This window comes from Micromys minutus, assembly GCF_963924665.1.
Source record: "Micromys minutus genome assembly, chromosome: 17".
Classification (NCBI taxonomy): domain Eukaryota; kingdom Metazoa; phylum Chordata; class Mammalia; order Rodentia; family Muridae; genus Micromys; species Micromys minutus.
This window is the reverse complement of record NC_137952.1, coordinates 24,508,203-24,529,550: the sequence shown is the minus strand read 5'-3', so window position 1 is coordinate 24,529,550 and position 21,348 is coordinate 24,508,203.

Sequence of the window (21,348 nt, the reverse complement as noted above, 5' to 3'; positions counted from 1 at the left end):
GGCCATTGCCAGGTGCTCCATGCTCTTGGATCTCTCAGCCTACAGACTTACCAAAAACAAATGTAATCTCCTTACATTTCCTAGTCAGTGATATAGTTATAAAAATGGAAAAATCCATGAAAACAACTTTAATCTATCTAGTGTAATTAATAGTTTTTGTTTCTTTTAATGAACATTAAGAATTTGGGTCCTATCACTAATAAATTTTGAGTGATGATAATCATGAAAATAAAAACACAAATCTGTGGAAAAAAAAAGAGAAAAGAGATCGAAGAATGGTTGTCATGGAGATTTGAGAACTATGACAGTCCCCTAAAACCCTGAAATGTTTTGTTTGGGGGCCTGGGATATAGGACTGGGACTCAAACAAGTGCTGAAGTTGAGGGTTGAGCAACTTAATCACAGGACTGTATCCCAAAGAAAAGGGCTCAGCATCAGATAGAGGCCTGGAAGAGAGAGACGCTGAATGACAATGGTCTAATAATTTTTTTATACTAAAGTTTTAAGAATTCAGTGACAAATATAATTATAGCACTTCCCTGATTTTCAGTTTTCCCTCCAAGTCCCACCACTGTTGCCTTCCTTCTAAGACTGTGACTGGACATAAAGCTACAGAATTCATGAACCACAGTCACACACACAGTCACTTTTGTTGGCAGAGTGGGTGGTTGAAAACTTTTTAGAGACAGACACAAGTATATGAAAGAAGGAGATGTTATGATGAAGAGTACACATTAATTTGGGGCATAAATAACCACCTAACATTTATTAGTTCAGTCACTGCCACATGCAAGGCACCAGACTCTTGAGGAGCTTAGAGTCTTAATTTCAACTGAAATAAATGTCTGCTGTACAGAGGGGAAAGACCTGACTGCAAAGGAACTCAATGGTAGATTATGAGAACCACACAAGGGAGATCTACAGAAACTGACTTTAAAAAAATCTGAAAATAATTTACACTGTCTAGCCTTTTGCATTTGATAAGCCATGTGTAAACTAGTTATCAATGAAAAAGTCTGCTAAAATCTGTGAGTGCTTTTGCATGTGTTGACAAGTTTGGTTGACAGTGTGTAGATTTCCAAATCCCGTTCATCTTTCGAGTAGAGCAGACGCCTGTGTGTGGTGCACGGGAAGAGGCTTTGTTCAGTGGAAACCTCGCTAGCTTTTGTGAACTTAAAGGTTCTCTTTGCCTTTATCCTTAGCTGAGTCTTAACCTATTTACTGACATCACAATAAGAAATAAAACATAACCTAGCAATTTGAAGTTAAATATTGTCATCTAAATTTGGTAGCAAATTTTAATTTTACTGCTTGATGTGTGACTTTTATGAATTGTTTTTTTCCATGAGATCTCTAAAAATGTAAAGCTATCATATACCTATGGTATATATTTTATACAGTAATTTCTAATTTCAGTAGCCCAAAAGTTTCCATTATTTTCATTAACTCAAGCACATTTAGCAATGCAATAAATCATATTTCTTGATGGCTGGAGTAGAAAGAAAAGAATTTTATATTTTTTATCATTAATGCACTCTAATGAATATATAATTTCGGTGGGCTTTTCATTGTTAGTAAAGCTAGGCTTTCTGTGTTATTCATTTAAAATATTTGTATAGCTTAGAGTTGAAAGCTTCTTAAATTTGTTTTTGTATTCCAAGCTCTCTCTATAAATGTATGTGCTACTAATTTTGAAGGAAGAACAAAGCCCTTGTGGGTTATATTGTAGACGTTGATGACATTGTTAAAATGATGACAGAGTGCTTTAATGGTGGATGTGTAGTTAATTGGAGGAGGTATAAAAAAATGTGCCATTTCATATTACTTTAAAAAGTCAGTCAAGAGCCATCATCCACTTACAGTCGTGTCTCAGCCCAAATCATAAAACACGTATAGTATTAAAACTGAGAGAAATCGCAAGACACATGTATCCGTGCACTGTACATTCATCTAGACAACCCATTAAATACTATTTGTTAACCTTTAATTCAAACGTCTGCAATGAGATAATATAATGTAAAACACAAGTCATTGGAGGGTCGTAAATCTGTTTCTGCTAGCGCTTTTACTAGTCTGCTATTTGATGCTAGGTAGACTGCACCCTGAAGCAAGTCTTGTGTACAGGTTCACTGTCAGTATATCGTGATACGAATCTAACCTATTAGCTCAGTGACAAGTGTTGTGTTTATTGCTAGGGCCCATGAACAGGGACGTGGCTGTTGAAGAATGTCACTGTACCCCTTACAATTCAGAGGACCTGTGGGGTTCTCAGTCCCACCCTGGGATTTACATTGCCATAAAACCCAGAGTTTCAGCTATCCAGCGGAGTTTAAATTTAATGTGTGTGTTACCTTTATTATTTCTAAAGGTGTGTAAGTACAAGTGTGTGTGTGTGTGTGTGTGTGTGTGTGTGTGTGTGTGTGTGTGTTACACCGGTAAATGGGAAGGATATTCTAGTAAAATGGGTTCCTGTATCTACATTCTTTCTTCTACATAATGAACAAAGATTCTTATACACCAAAATATTTTATATTAGTTTTTTTTATTATTTAGTAGAAAACAGTGACAAGACCTGTTCTGATCTGCTCATGTCCACAAAACAAAACAAAACAAAACCCATTTATTCATGATAAAAGAATTTAGATGCAACATTAACCTCCATTTCATCAACGGACAACCATCTGTGCTATATGCTCAACACAGATGGAAAGCATGTTCGCATGTTTCTCCAAATACAGTAGTTCACATTGTGGGTGGATGCATACGTTGTCACTGCCCAGGGATTTGTACTGCCTCCAACACAGAAAAGAGATGACACCTATTCCCAAACTTTGAGAAAAGCCAGAAAATGCAGTTCATCCAGTCAATGTTTGATTTCTCATTTCCCTAAAAGGTGATGAGCATTCTGGAAAATGTGGCTTTTAATTAAGAATATGTGGGATACATGAGATGGCTCACCTGTTAAGAGCACAAACTACTCTTGCTGAGGACTAGAGTTTTGACTGCCACATTGCCATCAAGCAATTCAAAATTTTCTTAACTCTAGTTCTAGAGCACGTAATGTCTTTTTTTTTTGGTCTCTGAAGAAATCTGCACACACATAGTGCATATGAACTCATGACACTCACACATAAAAACATGGAAAAGAATGTTAACATAGATATGACTACAAAACATAACCTTTCTACTGAAGGGCATATGCAGAGAAAATTGCAAACCAACTTTTTCTTTGCACTGAAAAAGAATATATTTCAAGTAGTTCTAAATTTATCCAGGTAAGAAAAAGAGAGCTTTGTGTGAATTTCCACATAACTCATTTTCAACTTTTCACTTATATGAATATGAACACATCCAGACATGCTTATTACACACACACACACACACACACACACCACATGCACGCATACTCCCACCTGTTTGTATGTAAGCTTGTGTGTCCTCAAAGGATTCTCTCTCTCTCTCTCTCTCTGTCTCTCTGTCTCTCTCTCTCTCTCTCTGTCTCTCTCTCTCTCTCTCTCTCTCTCACACACACACACACACACACATATATATATATGTGTGTGTATATGTGTGTGTGTGTGTGTGTATTCTGACTCTAGTTACATTTCTTCAGATCTACAGACAGACCTAGTATGTTTCCTTAAGAAATCCATATCTCCTATGACATCTTTTGCTGAATGATGACTTACGATACAAGGATAGTAGTATCTTTATCTTTATGATGACTTTGTACCTAAGAAGCTATATTTCTATATCTGTTCTATTTTCAGGCTCCAAATAAGCTTATTATGGTAATTCTCAAGCTCATTTTCCTCTTTCTAGAAGTTGTGAATTTTATCATGAAAATTTTTAAGTTTTTAGGTCATATTTGGAACACTTAAATGTCTGGGGACTTATTATCAAATAAGTCATAGGATGTAGAAACCATTAATCAAATGTAAGAATTTACATTGAAACATATTATTAACCCTCCCAGGGTTCCTTATCATTTATAATTACTTCTCTGCAATCATTTACAGTATTTATGCTGGTAAACAGTCATTTCTTCCAATTAAACTGGCTGTCTCCTGATGCCTGCACTATGGTCTTAAAATAATGGTCAAGTTGCTGTGTCTTTAATTAAGATTCACTCTAATTGAGCCTGTATTCCCTATTGGAAAAGGGAAGGTACTCCCAAAAGCAATGGAAAGCAATGTTGCTTCTTCAACAAAATATATCTTCTAATATATCAATGATATATAATCATATATTTTAATAATAACTGAATGCTTGAAAACTTTGGTCAGGCTCAGTGATTTGCCCATTGAGGCCATTTTGATCACATCATCTTCGAGTGTTGACAGAATCTCCTCCTGAACTTTTATATAACTAGCTTGGCCCAGTAGGAAAATATGAAACACTCGGTGTCAGTTTTTGTCTACAGTATAATAATTTACTGCAATATTCACAACTTTAGTCACACCTTCCTTACTTCAGTTTCCATATCAGGGGTTTCCCAGGCTGTGTGGGACCAGTAGACAGAATTTAGAATGCAGGTCATCTTCTGAGCCTACATGATTTTTGGTAAAACTCCATTCTTTGTAGTTGAGTCCCCTTTCTCTTGTTAACTGCATGCTAGGAGCACTCTGTCCCTGCAGGTCACCTGACTTTCTCCAGATGAGCCAGCAGCACCTAATCACAGAGCTGAAGCTGCTCTCCATGTGTGAGCATCATGCTGACCTCAGGAGCCTACACCTTCACATAAGGGCTTGAGCCTGATGACATAATACCATGTTATCTCCCTTCTGACCCTTTGATCTGTACCTGTAGTCATAGCCACAAAAGTTTCTCACTGTTGCCAAGTAACGGAACTGAGTCATGGGGCTGTCACAATGAGTGGAGGCCACAGGGTGTTGCAGAAATTCTGCATAGGACAAATTTGTACTTCAGGTATTTCCAGGACTAAACATTCGGAGAGGTTTAAACTCAATAGAACTGTCAGACATTTTCTTTATCATCACACATAAATTATATTCTATGTTCTGCCGTGGCTTTATTTTACTTCTAAGGAACTACAGAGAGACTGAATGTGAAATAAACAGGGATGGCCCCCATTCCTGATAACTGTGGTGTCTGGGTTGACATTGTTAGAAAGCTAGTATTTTATAATTAACAATGATGGCGCCAGGAACAATAGCAAAAAACCCATAATGCTGGCATTTTTGAATGTAGAGGCTGGCAAGTTTTTGGCTAGTCTGCTACATAGAACCATCTGAAAATGTTGAGTGAATGAATAAATGACTAAAACATATTGAACATCTATTGTGTTAGCTAACACACAAACATTTTTCATTCTTTTTTGGTATAGAATAGTTTATTTAGGACATGGGAAGGGAAGTTGAGGGAGTAGAGATAGAGAAAGGCGGGGGGGGAAGAAGAAGAAGAAGAAGAAGAAGAAGAAGAAGAAGAAGAAGAAGAAGAAGAAGAAGAAGAAGAAGAAGAAGAAGAAGAAGAAGAAGAAGAAGAAGAAGAAGAAGAAGAAGAAGAAGAAGAAGAAGAAGAAGAAGAAGAAGAAGAAGAAAAGGAAGAAGAAGAAAAGGAAGAAGAAGGGAGGGAAGGAGGGAGGGAGGGAGGGAAGAGATGAGGGGAGGAGAGGAGAATATCAGCCAGGAACATGTGGAGAGAGAAAAGGAGGGGATGAAGAGAGAGGGAGAAAAGGCAGAAAGTAAGAGTCACTGTTTTAATTCTTAAAATCTCTACTAATTAGCCAGGCATGGTGGCTTACTTCCTTCATGGCAACACAAGAAACAACACAAGGAAAACTGAGGTAGATGAATTGCTTGAGTTATTATTCTCATAGTACAACGACATTGTAAGATCCTGTCTCAAACAACAATGCACAATACAAAGCGAGTATTGTCATCAAGCCTGTATAAAGTAAGTACTGCTATTATTGTTTTTTTTTTTCAGTAAACACGTCAAAGATCAGAAAGTGCATATTTTCTGGGTGTCACAACGATTGTTGGGATAAAGGGAAAAATGTGCAGTAACTGTTTCTAATTCCAAATCCCATGCCTTTTGTGGATTATTCATTCATAGAGGAAAAATTACATGGATCAAAGTTGGCATAAATCAACAGGAAAATCCTAGAGCCCACAAATGAGCAGCATATACTCAACCTTCACTCTCCCCAAGTTCTCCCAGAGCTGTGGGAATGGGTGTTAAAAGGATTTGCATCTATAACCAGAAGAAAAGCCTGCCATTGAATAAACATATCTCATTGCCCATTGGCAGTACATTGAAATAGAAACAGTGGAAACATCTCCACTCCCATGGACGTGCTGGGGGATGAAGGGAACAACAGGCAACATATCTGTCTGCTTTAGTACAGTGTAGTATGCTTCTCTTTATTGCTCCATAAGAGCCAAATAAGCTTTAAAAACTTCTGGAATGTTCCTTAGAGTCCACCACGTTGTTAATGATCAATGAAGCTGAAAGATGTAATGGTTGTAAAGAAAGGTAAGTTTGCTAAGACAGGAGACTTACAGCCTCACATCCATTTTTGTCTCCCTTTTCTGAGATTATTCTTTTAAGGACTGTGTGGTTTAATTCTGTAGGGTTGTGTGAAGGAAAGGCTGTCTCAGAAGAATCTCTCTGTGCACCGATCACACTTCCCTGTACAGTTGGCTAAGAAGTACTAAATACTTATCACGCATTGATGCAGGGAAGATTTGTGAGTGGTTCTATTTGTGAGTGGAACTATTTGAAGTTCTATCACCCTCTTTGCCTGGGATTTTTTAAAAGCATTGGGCTTTTCAGATTACTACTAGCAAGCTTCCATGTAGACTCTGTTGGAATCTGTATGTAACTACTAACTACTACTGAAAATACACGGCCAGTATCATTTTTCTATGAATATTTTACTTTTGAAATTCTCCCCTTAATTATCTATTTCTGTCAACCTTTTCTAGTAAAAAAATGGTTATTAAAAGTTATGCTTTTATGAAAAAGTCCTGCATAAGGCAGATAAGCAGTAATTTGTTAAAACCCCGATTTATCAAGACTCAGGGCAGCATGACACCACAGGACAGGCCACTTGTTTAGACTGAATAGATTCTTGAATACAACTATAGCCTAGAGATAAACTGTCTCTGGCTTGTAGAGTCAGATCATACACACTAACCCATGGTTATGGTTTCTTGAAAGCAATACAATACATGTGACATAATATTCCCAGCATAGCATAAGACATAGAAACTAATCTATGCCGTTGTGTCTCTTAATGATGCTCTCAGCTCACTCTTCAGCATGATGGAAAGATGTGTCAGCATTCATGGTCACTCTCTTTTTGTCACAGCTGCATGAACAGGATGTGATTTCCCTCATGTTGGCAAGGATGCACATGAGCATGTTTTCATAAGTCTAGAAAGCTGTCCAGGGCAAAGTATGATTTCTGACATAACATGGCCTTTCAAGAAATCTGTCGAATTCAACTTTCTGTGTGTTGAAGTAGCAACAACCATCTTTGTATTCAAAAGAACCAACCACATGCTATTCCCTTGAGGCTGTGAGTGGAGACCTGGGTTTGCTTTTCAATTCCACTGACCATTACCACAAAAAGCCATGGTTAGTCACTGAGTATATCTGTTGCATGGACTCACACACAAAGAAGTAGTTTTTAAATTTTTCTCTGTTCTGGGGTGAGGGATACTGTAATCTGAAATTTTGTTCTTTAGTCTATTAAAAACTACATTAAATAATACTATTGTCTTAATTCTTTTGTTTAATATCAAATCTCTCTCTCTTTCTATATATATAATAAGGTTTAAAAAGTAAACATTAAAAATCGGGAAATTTGTTAAGTGTCTGGCAAATACTTATCTCCCTTGTCTTCTGATGCGCTGCTGTCCCAATTTTTCTTAGCTTTGCATGACTTAAAGAATAAACACATTATTATTTTTCCAATGTCACTGCCCTGTTTCAGGATCAAGTATAAATCTCAGATATCCTGTATGCCATGCGAGATGCCTCTTTGATGCCCAGATGCATTGGGAAATGATACAGGATGAACTGTCACTTCCCCCTCATAGAGAATGCCACAGGTTCCTCTGGTCCTGATGCTTACTGCTTGAGTGCAAACCCATGCCTTTGTTTTGTGGGACTATTGAGTTAAGATTTTATAATGTCTGTGGCTCTGGTTTAGAAACTGCCTACTTCATTATATAAATCATATTATTTTATTCTGAAATAATATGACTTTGTTATTTAGAAATTTAAAATCATTCATTTTTTTCATAACTTAAACAATTAGGACTAATTCCTGGAATGAGGAAACAACAGCAAAATGCTCCAAATTAAACCCCTGCTTATAAATATTTGTTTTTCATTCCATCCTTCTACCAGTTCCCAGAGCCCTTCATTTCTGGCCTTTCTTATGTTTGCTGCATGCTTAACCTCTTTCACTTGAATAAAACTGTGAATACATAAATATAAAAACAATTTAAAGGCTAAAAATGATTTAGATACTGCCCATCCAATCTGGGAAATAGCTTTACTTCTTTCTTTATTAGTAAGTGTTACTCAAAAAATTTTATTATGTGCATTTATTTATTTCATGTGTATATACACATGAGGAGGGAACATGTATGTCTCAGGGTACACGTGTGGACACCAGAGAAAACTTGAAAGAGTCAGTTCTCTCCTTCCTCTATTTGGATCCCATGGATTTGATTCAGATCTTCAGGCTTGGTGGCAGGCACCATTACCCACTGAGCCACCTCACCAGCCAATGTTTATCTGCTGTCCCACCATCTTGATTTTCAATGATCCATTCTACCAATATTGTTCTCCCAACTTTCCTGCTGCTATAGGCTTAGAATCCACTTCCTTCCAGGCCTAGATCTTATAGCTGTTCTCTTCCTTTTCCTCTTTGACAGGTTTTCTTCCTTCTGCTTCGTAACATCACCTCTTGTTTGCTTTCTTCTCCGGAGATCTGTTTTTAGATCCTATTACAACCTCTTCATCCATTACCTGGCAACTAAACAATAGAACTTCTCAGAACTCTCATAAACTCTCCTCTCGCTTGACATGTGCATTAGAAAACAACTTCTTGCATTTGCTGCGTGCTTGCTATCCATCAGATACAGTGTGAGAAACAAAATACAAAGTTTAAAAGGCAGATCTTGACATCTAGCAGTTGAGCTGATAAACCTTCCGAGGCCATGTTCGCCTCCTGCAGGGCATGCATAATCTTCCTATCATTACATAAGGTCATCTGAGACCAGGAAACAAGACAAGCCCTTTACATATCTTTGTCTAAGAGTGGTCAAATATGAGATTGCTCTCTGGAAGGCCAAACAGTCCCATGTTTAGCCTTTACAAAGCATTACGAACTACTAGGGTTCCCCATTACAAAGTTGTGTGTCCTTTCTTAGTGACACCACCCCTACCCAAGGGAAACCACTGTTTGAGTCTCTCAAATACAAAATCAAAGCTCGAATCCTGTAATAGATGATTTATCCTCCTTGCTGAGGTGTCTGCAGATGCCCCTGTTGTGTGTTCTGTTCCACTGTGATAAACAAGCAACCTGATGTACTCAGCTACAAGTGTTATGATGGCCACTGGATGGAAAACAAGGAAAATAAGCATTTTGAGTATATTACTTCATCTCTTGTAATGATCCCTGTACACTGAATTGTTATCTTACTTAGTGCACATAAAACAGATTAAAACTTGATGACATTACAGTATTTTAGCCAAGACTATTCAGCTGGTAAAGCGTTTGAACCCAAGCACTTAATATTAGAATGAATGAGAGTTTCTGTAACATGCAGTCAAGATTCATTATTTGAATAGATTTGATGCAGGCATTCTACTTCTAACTCACCATCCCTTAACGTCACATATATGGATTCCCTTGCTTGTTCATGCCTTGATATAGTTTATTTAAACCAATGTATCCAAAATATTACAATTTCAATATGTAATCACTATAAAACATTTTTTAAAGTCAAAAAACTTATTTTCTTTATTTTAAAATAAGCATTGAAGCTTCCCCATTATCCACCACCTTACATAAATTTGAATGTGGAATGTTCAACAGCCTAAGCAGTTTTAGTAGGCAAAAACTCTAGTTGTTTAATGATAAGTATCTGAGAATAAATGCTGTTTTTAGTTGCCGACTACCAGCTTGGGAAGAAAAAGTTTGCAAAAGGCTAAAAGTAAAATTTAATTTCTGTACAGAAAATAACATAATATGAAACTTTTTAACATAACATGTTTATTTCAAATGAAGTTACTGAGATCTTGTGTATCTTATACCTACAGCATCTCTCAACTTAGATGAGTGACATTTCAAGGCCTCAAAAGACATGTGCTGTTAAACAACAAAGCTTGAAGCATGAAAATATTTCTGACTCAAAGGAATATTTAGTTGCATATTTGAATTCTAGCTAAAACATTTATCCACCTAAGATAAACTAGTTCAATAATAACAACAAATATTCTCTGACCTTCTGATATACCAGGTGGCAAGACTAAACATTCTTGCTACATTTAAAATATTAGATTTCTTAATAGAAGATTAGCTAGATGGTGACAGATTTGGTTATCACAATATAATCCGTGTATATTTGCAATATATTGACTTTGCTTAAAGGACTATATCTTGCTGTCAAATTTCAATATCACAGTCTGACTGTAGCTACAATTTTATGAACGGAACTTTTAGCTTATCAGGACCTTCACATTTTCCAAGAGTAGAAAAATGTAATTCAAGAATGCATAGAATGCAACAGAAAATTTCATTATTTTCTACATGGAGCAGTCATCAACATCATCTAATCCTAAAAAAAGAAATAGATAGATTGTATCCTGGGCTCCTAGTTGAACTTAATGATAATTGAAAATCATGAGTATGCTGAGTTCACATAAATTAAAAATCTATTGAAATCTTTTCATTCCAATTAGCATGATGATAAGACTATTAAAGTTCTCTTTAAATAAACCCCAGGGTTGGGAAATGTCTCAGTGGTTAAGAGCACTGACTACTCATCCAGAGGTCCTGACTTCAATTCCAAGCAATCATATGGTGGCTCGCAACCATCTGTAATGAAATCTGATGCCTTCTTCTGGTGTGTCTGAAGACAGCTACAGTGTATATGTATATAATAAATAAATATTTGGGCTGGAGAGATGGCATGGCATTAAAGGCTAGGCTCACAACCAAAACTATAAGAAACCCCAGCCCACAATGGGAGGACTATAAAATTAAAGTATGTACATTTTGTTGGAGATGATGAGTTTATCTCAGATAAATTTGAGTCGGAAATAATTTGATTTATAGGAATGCATGGTATCTTCTTAGTAAAGAGAAATTATCCCAAATGGGACAGACCTTTTCATCCAATAACTATCTTCTGAATGTTATTCATATTTATTAATAAACTGACATTGTCAGAAATAAGAGAACCATGAGCCTACCTTTGCATGCTAATATGATTCACATGTTATTGTTTTTGATATATAGTCTCATATATAGATACATCCTGTGTGTCCAGGAATAGCAGTGAACTCACAAATTAATGTTGGGGTGACCTTTCTTCACTTTGTATTAAGGTGTGTCTTTGTGTTTTCAGTTATTAATTCTGTAGGCCGAGAGCTAAGTGCTGGCAGGATATTGGTATTGTTATTCCTATAGCCCATCGCCATGATTCCTTTTTATAAAAGCTTGTGGTTCCACAAAACAGAAGGTCAGGTAAATCTAAGAGAAGGTCTGGGCATTGTCTTACTGCTGATTGGTTATAATAAAGGTCTGACAACCAATACTAAGGCAGGAAGCAAGAGGGCATCACTTCCTGGTAGGCAGAGAAACAGAAAGAACACAAACAGTGGCAGGAGAATAGACAATAATGAAAAGGAAGCCAGCAGAAGGGAACAGGAACAGGGAGGTAAAGAGCTAGCCTTGTGGTAGTGACACAGGTCTAGAAGTCCGGCTAAGTTAGACACTAGCAGAGAGGCTGCCCCAGCAAAAGACCAAAAGCTTTAAACTCTGTAGAAGTCTCTGTGCCCTATTTGTACGACAGGTAGGTCTGAGAAAGCCCCAGAATAAGGTAGCTGAGCATGACCTTAGCAAATGCAGAAGAGAAACATAATCTAATAAATATTGACTTAAACATGGAGAAAGGGAAATGTATACATAGTTATAGAAAATTAATACATTTAAATTGATACGTGAACTATGGAAAACAGCATAAAAATTCTTTCAAGAGATAAAAGAGGTAAAATATAGCCCCCGCATTAGTCACCAGTTCCCAAAACAGGTACATAGTCAAGGGGAAACAAATCGTTATGTCAAAGTGATAACCGTACTGTTTTCATGTTTACTTCAGCATTCTACATAGCAGTGAGGTGTGTAACCAACTAATGGATGGGTAAGGAAGTTAATGTATGTATATACCATGGGATAAAATTTCCGCATTTGTCTTTGAATGTTCTCCATACCCTCTTGTCAATACCAGTTAAACTTGATATTGACTTGTCTCAATGTGATGGTAATGTGATGGATAAATGTCCTAGTCCTCTGATGATACAAAGTTTCAGGAGAAAAAGTAGTGAAAGAAACCAGACTCATATTCTCATCATTTTATGGAAATGAAATTATCCAGTTCATGGAAAAACAACCAAACAATAGTGACTACAGACAAAAAAAGGAATGAGAAGCAGTTAATAAATGTCACCAAACACAATCAGAGAAGGAGTTAGTTCTGATTTTTGAAACATCATCCTACAGTATAGTGCGTGCACATACGCATGCACGTACACACACACACACACACACACACACACACACACACACACCATCTCATACCAGCCTTTTATTTCATCATTGTCTAAGGTTCATTGAAGAAAAAGTTTCATTTATTTAACAACATTTTTCTTTGGGAGGAAAACATCAAGTGTCAAATTTGTGGCTTCATATAAGCACTGATTAAAATCATGTGGGTAAGGCCATGTATTCTCTCCTCACTGTGGAGCCTGACACTGGGACAGGTGACTGAGAGCCACCTGGCCACTCTTTCCACAAAATGGCTTTGTGGTTCTTGGGAAAACAAGAGCTATCTGTCCTAATCAGCACCTTACCAGCTGCCTGACTTTGGGAACCAGGTGCTCCAGAAACCCTGGGGTATGTGTGCTTTCCTGCGAGTTTCAGTGGATGGCCCAAATGTAGAAGAATGAAATTAGAGCAACATTTAAAGAACCTTCAGATGTATCACATACCTCAGTTTAAAACCAGAAACTCTGAAACTGCTGCTGTATCCTATACAGACAGTATTCTTAGAATATAACTGTAGGAAAGAATTTTCTGAAAAGGACCCAGTTAATTTAGGATTTAATTCTAACAATTGGTGCAAAGGGCCCTTATAAGGTCAAAGAGCTTCAATACAGCATAGAAACCAAGTATGAAAAGAAAGCCCACATAGTAGGGAAATTTTTTTTTGTTAACTATATATCTGATAGAGCATTAATATGCAGAATATACAAAGAACCAAAACAAAAGGCCAAAAATAAGGAAATAAAGGCTTAATCAAAAGAAAACAATAAAGCTGAGATATGCATCTGAAAAAAAACTTGGTTTTTTCTTTTTGATGCTAGTTAATCTAAACGGTGAGTAGTAACACCTCGTATTTTTAATTTACACTTTCTTGATAACAATGACATTTTCTTCATGTATTTGTTGGTGGTCTATGTTTCTTTTTCTTAAAGTGGTACCTACTTAAAATTTCAGTCTTTTATTATCGGATTATTTGTTGTTGAGTATTTAAATTCTCTGTTTTCTCAATATTAATCACTGTCAGATGAACAGTTTACAAACATTTCTTTATTTTCTAAAAAATATTTTTATAAGTCTTTGAGATGTTCGTTCTTTGTATTTTGACCTCACACTTCTCCCCTCCCCAGCTCCTCGGATTCATTCTCTCTCTCTCCACTCTGTGTTCTCATTAAAAAAAAAAATTCCAGGTAGTGCCTAGAAAATTTTAGATATTAACTGTCAGAGGCCACACCCTACAAACTGACTCTACAGCTGTCCATCACCAGAAGCTCCATAGATGCAAGGAACATCATGTGGACCTCCAAGCTTCACTCTGGGTTTCTTTGTTTTTTTTTTGTTTGTTTGTTTTGGCTGTACAGAGACTTATTGGTTTGATAAAGTTGCATTTGTTGATAGCAATTTTCATGTTTTTAATCAGTAAGAGAAAACTCATGTAAATCTTTTATTAAAAGTTATTGGTCAGTTGAAGTAGTTACTTAAAAAAACTGTCTGTAGGGTACAGAGCTAAACAAAAAGTTCTCAATTGAGGAATATCAAATGGCTGAGAAGCATCTAAGGAAGTGCTTGACATCATTAGCCATCAGAGAAATGCAAATCAAAACAACCCTGAGATTCCACCTCACACCAGTCAGATTGGCCAAGATCAAAAATTCAGATGACAGCAGATGCTGGCGAGGATGTGGAGAAAGAGGAACACTTCTCCACTGTGGTGGGGTTGTAAACTGGTACAACCACTCTGGAAATCAGTCTGGTGGTTCCTCCCAAAATTGGATATAGTCCTACCTGAAGACCCAGTTATTCCACTTCTGGGCACATACCCCAGAGAAGCTCCAACATACAAGAAAGACAGATGCACCATTATGTTCATAGCAGCCCTATTTATAATAGCCAGAAGCTGGAAAGAACCCAGATGTCCTTCAGTAAATGAATGGATACAAAAATTGTGGTACATTTACACAATGGAGTACTACTCAGCTATCAGAAACAATGACTTTATGAAATTCTTAAGAAAATGGTTGCATCTAGAGAATATCATCCTTAGTGAGATAACCCAGTCACAAAAGAACAGACATAATATGCAGTCACTGGTAATTGGATACTAACTCCAGAAAGCTCTGAACACCCCAGAAACAACTCACAGACTGTGTGAAGTTCAAGAAAAGTAAAAGAAAAGAAAAAACCATTATGCTTAATCCTTACACACCAAGAAAACTTTGACTAATTCTAGGTTACATCCTGTTTTACATGTACTTTATGCTCATTATAACTAGTAACATCTTAATACACACTATCAAACCTTAAAAAAAAACCAAGCACTGAAAAAAATGTATTAGTATACTTTTATGCAAAAATGCTTAAAATTTTTGCATTTATAGTTGTTTTTTTTTTTTTTTTAAATAAAGTTGTTCAAAAAAAAAAAAAAAAAAAAAAAAAAAAAAAAAAAAAAAAAACCTGTCTGGTTGATATCCATGGGAGGTTTGCTCTTTTTTGAAGAGAAATGGGGATGGGAGCTTAAGGGGTTGGGGAGAGGAGAGGTAGAGTAGGGAGGAACTGGGAGAAGAGGTGGGGGGCACCATGGTCAGGATGTAAAAATAAATTAAAAATGAAAACATTCCATTGATCCAAGTGGTTTTACCAGCTTAGTCTCACTAGCAATGGAGGAGTGCTCCTTTTTCTCCTCATCCTTGTCAGCACTTGCCACTTATGGGTCTTAGCCATTCTGATTGGTGTGAGGTGGAATCTCAGGGTTGTTTTGATTTGCATTTTTATGATGATTAAGGACATTAAACATTTCTTTTAATGCTTATCGGCGATTTGAGATTCCTTTTTGAGACTTTGTTGTTTAACTCTGTACCCCATTTTTAATAGGGTTATTTGGCTCCCTGAAGTCTACCTTCTTGAGTTCTTTGTGTATTTTGAACATAACTCTCTATTGGATTTAGGGTTGGTAAATATTTTTCCTCAATATGTTGGTTTTTATTTTGGCCTATCGACAGTGTTCTTTGCCTTACAGAAGCTTTTTAATTTTATGAGGTCTCATTTGTCTGTTGTTGGTCTTAGAAAATAAGCCATTGGTGTTCTGTTCAGGACATTTCCCCTGTGCCTATGTGTTCAAGGTTCTTCCCCACTATCTCTTCAGTTAGTTTCAGTGTATGTTGTTTTATGTGGCCGTACTTGATCCACTTGAACTTGAGCTTTGTTCAAGAAGATAATAATAGATCAATTTTCTTTCTTTTACATGCTGACCAACATTTGAACCAGCACCAATTGTTGAAAATGCTCTTTTTTCCCCCACTGGATGGTTTTAGCTTTTTTGTCAATGATCAAGTGATCATTGGTGTGTGGGCTCATTTCTGGGCCTTCCATTCTATTCTATTGATCTACCTTCCTGTCTCTGTACCAACCCCATGCAGTTTTTATCACTATAGCTTTATAGTACAGCTTGAGGTCAGAGAGGATGATTCCTCCAGAAGCTCTCTTATTGTTGAGAATAGTTTTCAGTATCCTGGGTTATTTGCTGTTCCAAATGAATTTAAGAAGTATTGAACGTCCTTAGTTATCAGGGAAATGAAAATCAAAATGACCCTGAGATTCCACCTCACAACAATAAGAATGGCTAAGACCAAAAAAATCACAGGTGACAGCAGGTGCTCATGAGGATGAAGAGAAAGAGAGACACTCCTCCATTGCTGGTAGGGCTGCAAGCTACTAAAACTACTTTGGAAATTAATCTGGCAGTTACTGAGAAGGTTGGAAATAGTTGTACCTAAAGACCCAGGTATACTACTACTGGGAAAATCTTCAAATATTCTCCAACATATGACAAGAACATATACTCCACTATGTTTTTAGCAGCCTTATGTATAATAGCCAGAAGCTGGAAACAGCCCAGATGTCCTTCAACAGAATAACGGACACAGAAAATATGGCACATTTACACAATGGAGTACTACTTAGGTGTTAAAAAAACAATGGCTTTATGAAATCCTTAGGCAAATGGGTTGAACTAGAAAATATCACCCTGAGTGAGGTAACACAGTCACAAAAGAACACATATGGTATGTACTCACTGATAAGTGGATATTAGCACAAAAGCTCACAACAAACAGACCATAAGGAGCTTAGAAGGAAGAAAGAGCATGGTATGGCTGTTTCAGTCCCTCATGGAAAGGGGAACAGGATGATCTCGGGAGGTGGAGGACCTGGGAGGAAGAAAGGGAGGCAGTGCCAGGAACGAGAGGGGACTAGAGAGATGTATAGAGAGGAGTTCGAATAAAAATATGTAACAGAGGAAGATAAGAAACTGGGGAGTCACTGGAGAGTCCCTAATGCCAGGGAACTGAGAGTCTCCCAGGATCCAACAGGGATGACTTAATGGGAAATGCACAAGGATTGGGAGATAGAACCTGTAGAGACCATCTCTGGTAGATGGGCATGGCCCTTGTAGAGGAATGGGACCACCCACCCATTCCAAAGCTTTTAACCCAGAAATGTTCCAGTCCAAAGGAAAGACAGGAACAAAACAAATGGAGTAGAGACTGAAGCAAGGGCCATCTGTGGACTGCCCTACCTGGCTGCATCCACCAAACCCAGACAGTGTTGCTGTTGCTAAGAGGTGCTTGCTGATAGGAACCTGGTATGGTTGTTCCTTGGAAGCTTTGGCCAGCAACTGACCAATGTAGATGTGGATGTTTGGTGCCAACCATTAGACTGAGCTCTGGGACCCCTGTGGGGGAGCTGTTAAGACTGAAAGAACTGAGGGGGATGGCAATTCCATAGGAAGAACACAGTAGGCTGGCCAGACTACACAGCACTCCCAGGGATTAGAATGGCATTCCACAGTGAGGGATCCATGGCCCCAGACACATATATAGTAGAGGATGGCCTTGTGTGAAAACAGTGGGAAGGGAAGCCCTTGGTCCTTGGAGATCTGATACCCCAGAGTAGGGAATGCTAGAGAGTTAGGACATGAGCAGGTAGATGGGTGGGGGAGCATCCTCACAGAGGCAAAGTGGAGGGGGGAGAGGGCATATGTGAGAGAGTGTTTGTGGACCGGTAACCAGGAAGTGGGAGACCATTTGAGCTGTAGCCAAATGGGATAATAATAATAATTAATAATTAATAATAATAATAATAAATAAATAAATGTTCTGTAGGCCTGCGTGTAGAGGCATTTTCTCAGTTGAGATTTCTTCCCCTCAGATAACTTAACTTGTGTCAAGTAACATAACAACATTGCAGCATGGTAGCTTTGGTAGCTTCTGGGGAGTAGTGAGTGATGTTTTCCAACTTTTGACAGAAAGAAAAAAAAACTTTTTATGCAACTCCTTGTTGGGAAGTCTTTCAAAGATGTGCTCTGGTAAAATGGAAGCAACATGAGGACAGAAAGCTGGGGCAGAGGGCTTGGGGATGGAGGGGAGAGCTGGCTGAGGCCAGGAGGCACTGGTGTGTTTGAACATTCGGGGAGAACTTGCTCTGGGTTTGTGTCATCTGGTGGAGGGTTACTCATCGCTGAGTGTAAAGAAAAGCAGATTAGGAAATGAAACAAGACCACTAACAGCAAGGAAACGTCATCCATATCATGTGACACACAATTTATCTTGACAATAAGCAATAATCACTAAGGTGTGAAGAACTCCTGAAATGAAATGGTTGTCTGCAGATGACTGGTGGAGGCTCAGGGCCCAGTTACCTTGTATTAGGCTAGTTCTAGCCCCGGAACAGCCTTTCGTTGCCCGTGTCTATGTTGGAACTAACATCCTGTGGCAAAGAGATAAAACCTTTTGGAATCTATTCACTTAGCCAACTATTTGTTTCCACCTATCCAGAAGCTATGAACGCCGTAAGATTCCATCTGGAGACTATTGTAAAGTCTCCCTCATCTTTCTGTACCTGCCTTCTTGATGTATCCATCAATGTGTTTTACTAACCGAAACCTGTGCTCTCTGGACATGGTCATCCAAAATGGCTCCAGAATAAACTCTCTCTTACTCCCTTAAAAAATCCCATTGATCTTTTCATGGTGATTATATATCAAACTGACATTACTCAGGCTAAGTTGGTTTAAATAAAGTGTTATTAGAAGACATTCTTACAGAATATTTTTGTTTATAAATTTTTCATGTTGTAGGACTTGAATATGTTATTTTTATTTCATTGATCTGTGTAGATATGCAGTTGTATGTGTTTCATCCCATACTGTTTTAAGTTTTGTAATTTAATGGATTCTTTTAATTTTGAAGAGAATTAGTAGCTTGACATAGCCATTTGTCATAATTATGCTTTATATCCTTTATGGAACTTTGGCTTCTGTATTTTACTGCATAATAATTAGATCTGTTTCTGAGTTTTAGAGAACACTACTACTATTTTTATTGACGATATAGTAAATGTCAACGTTAGTATGGAAAGAAGTTGGTCATTTTAAAACTTGATATTTATCTTTTTCATTGAAGAGAGCATCGCCATATTTTTAAATATATTTTGAAATTATACATTGTGCAAAATATTGTATGTAAGTCATCTAGATTTAAGATTATTCTAGAATTGGCATAACATTGCAGAATCAGCAAAAGTATTGCACAGTCAGACAAATATAGTTTTCTCTATCAGTTACAGGATAATGGATTTTTCTGCCATCAAATCAGAATAATGAATTCTATTACATTTTCAGTTAATTCCTATAGACTTTCTAATTATACAATAAGATTCTATAAATAGTTATTTTTTTCTTCATTATCAAGATTTATCTCACCCATTTGTACTTGCAGTGGCCAGTGCTGACGACATGGTGATAATGAAAGGCAGCAATTAAAGTAGTTTCTCCTTTGGATCCCAGCTCTCCTAAGAAGAGCTCCAGTAATTCAATGGAAGCTAACATAGATTTCTTTATCCAGTTAAGATGTATGATTTTATGCCTGTTTATAGTGCTTGTGGAATATATATTTATTAACCAAATCATCTGCTTTGCTTTCTTTATTCTGTGTGTAAACATTTAGTTTTTAGTAGATTAATCATAAAATTTAAAAACAAAGAGTCTATTTTTTTCTATAGAATTCAAGCTTTGGAACGAAGGGAGGTGTGTAGCATCAGGCTGGACCATTGTTCGAGCCACTCCAGAAACTTTGACTTTGGTGAGAGTTGTTGCAGGTGAGAACAGCTCTTGCAGAGAAAGGAGCTGCACATAAGGAGAGACAACGGGACAAAACTGAATAACAGGCACAGACCTGTCTTTTCCCACTTCCAACTTTAATGCTGCAAAAGGCATCACATCCTTCACTTTAAAGAGCATGTGTTTGGTTATGGCTCTGTGCTGTTAGAGGAGGAGATGCGGAGGGAGCTGGAGGTGATTAGCTGGTGAGCTAGGCCCCCATCCTGTGCCAGCTTGTGGTCTATGCCAGCCTCATGATCTAAGCGCTGCACTCTACTTTGGTTTATTCTCCTTTGGGCCTAAGCTTGCTCAAACAGTTCATGTTGGGTCTATCGAGGCCATAAAGGTGAGTTCTGCAGTAGTTCAAAGGCACACCAGGATAAGAAAGCAGCATGACTCAGAGAAACTGACTGTCGATTACTGGACGCTGAACGGTTGTGTCTTCCACATATGGCATTGTACTCATATTACCTTTAACCATTTATTATTTTTTTTGCAAGTTAGATTGTGCAGGGGGTGTTGACAATTTGCAGGTGTCAGTTTTTCCTTTCAACGTGTGTGAACATTTCATACATGGATATGTCACATATATACTCTTCAGCATGTAAGATGTATCTGTGGGCCATATTAATGAAACCATGGCATTACTAGCTGCATACACTATCAGCTAATCTTAAAGTCATAATATTCATGACTCCTCAAAACCCTTAGAACCTATGTCCATTAGTGGAAGTTAGTGATGTGATTCTCTCCAGTTTTTCTGGGTTCATCTAGAAAGCATTTGGGCATACACAAACTTACTATTAAAAAGCACTATATCTGATGGATGTGTTTTTAATTCTTTGCCTTGTTCTATTGATGACACTGTCTTAGTCTTTGCCTTCAGAGGCTCCAGATCACATCTCACGATACAGATTAGCACTTGCTCAATTGAGTTAATGTGTAAATTCTCAAAAGCTTGCAGAATTGTATTGACTAATTAGTGAGCGGGCTGAGTCATTTCATGCCTCTCTGTTCTATAGATGCTGGATGACTTTTTCATTAATGTTAACTATTTGTTAGCGTATTTATGGTGGGGTTGATAATGATCATGCTTTGCTGCAAGAGAATCCACTTCTTAATTCAAAGAAGTTGCCCAAATGACATAGAGGATGCTTTGAATGCTGATGATGGTATGTCATGGCAAAAGATATCAAAAGCTATTCTTCTACAACTTGTCAGAGGTATTTATTCATGCCTACTGTGTGCATAGCAGTGAAACAACAGTATATAATGCCCATTGGGGTCTTTCTCCTCAATCATCTGTGCTGAGAACAACATAACTCCTGTTTCCCAGGGGCACTTGGGAAAGGGTAAGTGAAGAGATGGTACAAGGTTTACTTTAACA